Here is a 2,605-nt window from a genome sequence, read left to right on the forward strand (position 1 = left end):
CCCTGAGGAAAGATGATATGGCTGAGGGTTTTCTTTAGTGGCCAGATGATGGTCATCAATACTTTGGCATGACCGAAACACAAGATAAACATCCCTTTATAAACAATAGGCATTAAAGGAAGAGTCCACTTCCAGAACAAAAAAATACAGATAATTTACTCACCCGCTTGTCATCCAAGAGGTTCATGTCTTTCTTTTCTTTCTTCAGTCACAAAGAAATTGTTTTTTTTTTTTAAGAAAAGATAATCGTTCAGACAAATGTAAAAATATATATTTTTTTCAATAACATTTTGAAGTATTATTTAATACTTACCAGTCCTTTGACATCCAAAAAGCAAGAAAACATGTAGTACATCAGCTGAGCCCTGGTCATCTTTTTTCAGTGTTGTTTTATCTCAAAAACTTCTGCTGGACTACACAATAACATCAACAACATGTTATTTACAAAATAAATCATAAAATTACAGTCACTTACTCTTTATTAACTGATTACTAAACACATAACTCACCTGAATTGAGAAAATCTGAGAAACAAATTTCGTCCAGTTTTACTACTACTTCCCTCCATCCAGCACTTCTGTCAACATCCTGACAATGAAGAGAAAACATGTAATTTAAAACAACCTGTTAGTGTGATTGAAAATGCAAAATGTTTAATATGAAAGCCACGAACTCTCATAGGTCACGAGTCACTACTAAAACATTTGTAACGTTAGCCGTTACGACTCAAAACATTGCAGGCATTACTTTACACGTTCATGGCTAAACTATGATCGTTTTTAGCCAGGGTAAAGTTAGACTTAGACACTTCAGTTTACTGACATTGCTAGATATTACCTCGTCTCGTCGGCATGACATTATGGAAGCTTAACAGAATGTTTCTTGAGCGAGTCGCAACTTAAATTTGACAGCAAAACACTCGTTTACAAAAAAATAAGGTGAACAGAAAGACGTAAGCTAATATTAGCTTGTTCACATCGAAAAAAAGTCCGCTCAAAACAGCCATGTTTTGCATCGGAGATTCATTCAACACAAAGTTCGCCGCGGTTATTGGCGTCAGTACACTAACGTAACAGCTATAATCAGCTGTCTGTCAGAAGATAAAGAACATTTTGGAGTTAGTTTTTTACCTACCTCATGACGAAGTAGACAACTTCATCAGTCGATCGTGTGGCAGAACCAGGCTCGTGTCATGGCGCGCTCCTGATGTAACGTTATTGTTAAAACGTGCCCCTGAACACCAATGAATGAACTCCGAAATACAACACAGCCAGGGAGTATCCCGTAACACAAACTGTTGTGAAAGTTAAAGAATAAACTCCAAAAATTTAACTCTTTCACACTTTTTTGCCTAACTCCTGATTTTCGAACTCCAGCAATTTGCTGTACACAAATGAAGCATTTACCCACTTCTCAAGGCACCACTACACCACAGATTTGCAATTTGCCGTGCATGTGATAACGCATTGTTTGTTTTGCTTACGGCCATATGTGTACATGTGAATGAACGGTGCGTACACCGTACATTTGTACTTTTTGCAACGCTACAACATTTTTTTCAACATCTTGAAATGTGTGATAAACATCGGCGCATGTCCTCTGATGTAACATTAAGAACTAGCGACAACGTATGATGACGTATAACAGTGTTGTAGTGGTTTCCCATTCCTTAGCTAAGCTAAGCTACAGCAGCAACACGGCAAAAGTAGTTTACTACATCTAAGCTATTTTTCAAAATGTAATTTTTCTACATGGTATGAACCATCATCTTACCAAATCAATGCTTTCTCAGTGGTCAATAAAATTGTCAGTCATACAGGCATAAAAGTTCAGTTTAACGTTACTTGTTTATTCAACAACGCTTCCAAACCAATTTGGCAACAAAAATCAGCATCATTTACAGGGCTGGATTTATCTCATATTGTGACATAGGCAAACAAAATTTTGGAGGGTTGAATTCTTTCTTTTAAAAAATGTTTTGAAAAAAAAAAGGCACTTGTTTCTGAATATTAAACGAATAAAACAGGGGAAACACAACAATACTGAATAACTGAATAAACTAGCCATACAAAGATTGATTTCAAAGATTTCATGAGAGCCTGATTTTTTTAATTCTCAAAATTTATAGAACAGAACATGGAAGTTTGAAGTATCAAGAATATTATATCCGCTCCTCGAGTACAATACCTTTTTGGACGCCTTGAGAGAGAAATTTATCTTTACGGATTACATAAACGAGTTTTTGTTTTCAATTTGTTTTATTTCGTTAAGTAATAATTTAAAGCTTCCTATAGATATGATTATCATCTCTGTAGAAATTAATACAATATTAAATAATTATATAGGCGATGCTGTATATGCTAATGATGTCTGTGCGCAATGTAGACAGCATTCACAAGTTTATCATGAATAAACATTACATAAAGTACTTAAAATTTAATAGCCTCACAAGAAACATTTTATGCATCCCAGAGTCTTGTCCATTAACTGACCTTCTTTTTTTCCATAATATTTGTATTATTCGTTTATATTCGTTATTTTCACCTTTATTTTGATCTCTTTACAAAACATTCTGAATGTTTTTATTTATTGTGAATCGCTTAAT

The 2,605-nt window shown here is 34.5% G+C and overlaps 1 long non-coding RNA gene across 1 annotated transcript; it reads right to left on the bottom strand.

Annotated features, from left to right (window-relative positions):
* Positions 1 to 313: 313 nt before the first annotated feature.
* On the bottom strand, positions 314 to 1,249 carry LOC141336416 (uncharacterized). The gene is made up of 3 exons (XR_012355706.1): positions 1,135 to 1,249; positions 510 to 588; positions 314 to 413 (listed from the first exon to the last, which is right to left on the bottom strand). It is a non-coding gene; the product is annotated as an uncharacterized lncRNA (long non-coding RNA).
* Positions 1,250 to 2,605: the final 1,356 nt, after the last annotated feature.

The sequence above is a fragment of the Garra rufa genome, chromosome 6 (assembly GCF_049309525.1).
Source record: "Garra rufa chromosome 6, GarRuf1.0, whole genome shotgun sequence".
NCBI classification, from domain to species: domain Eukaryota; kingdom Metazoa; phylum Chordata; class Actinopteri; order Cypriniformes; family Cyprinidae; genus Garra; species Garra rufa.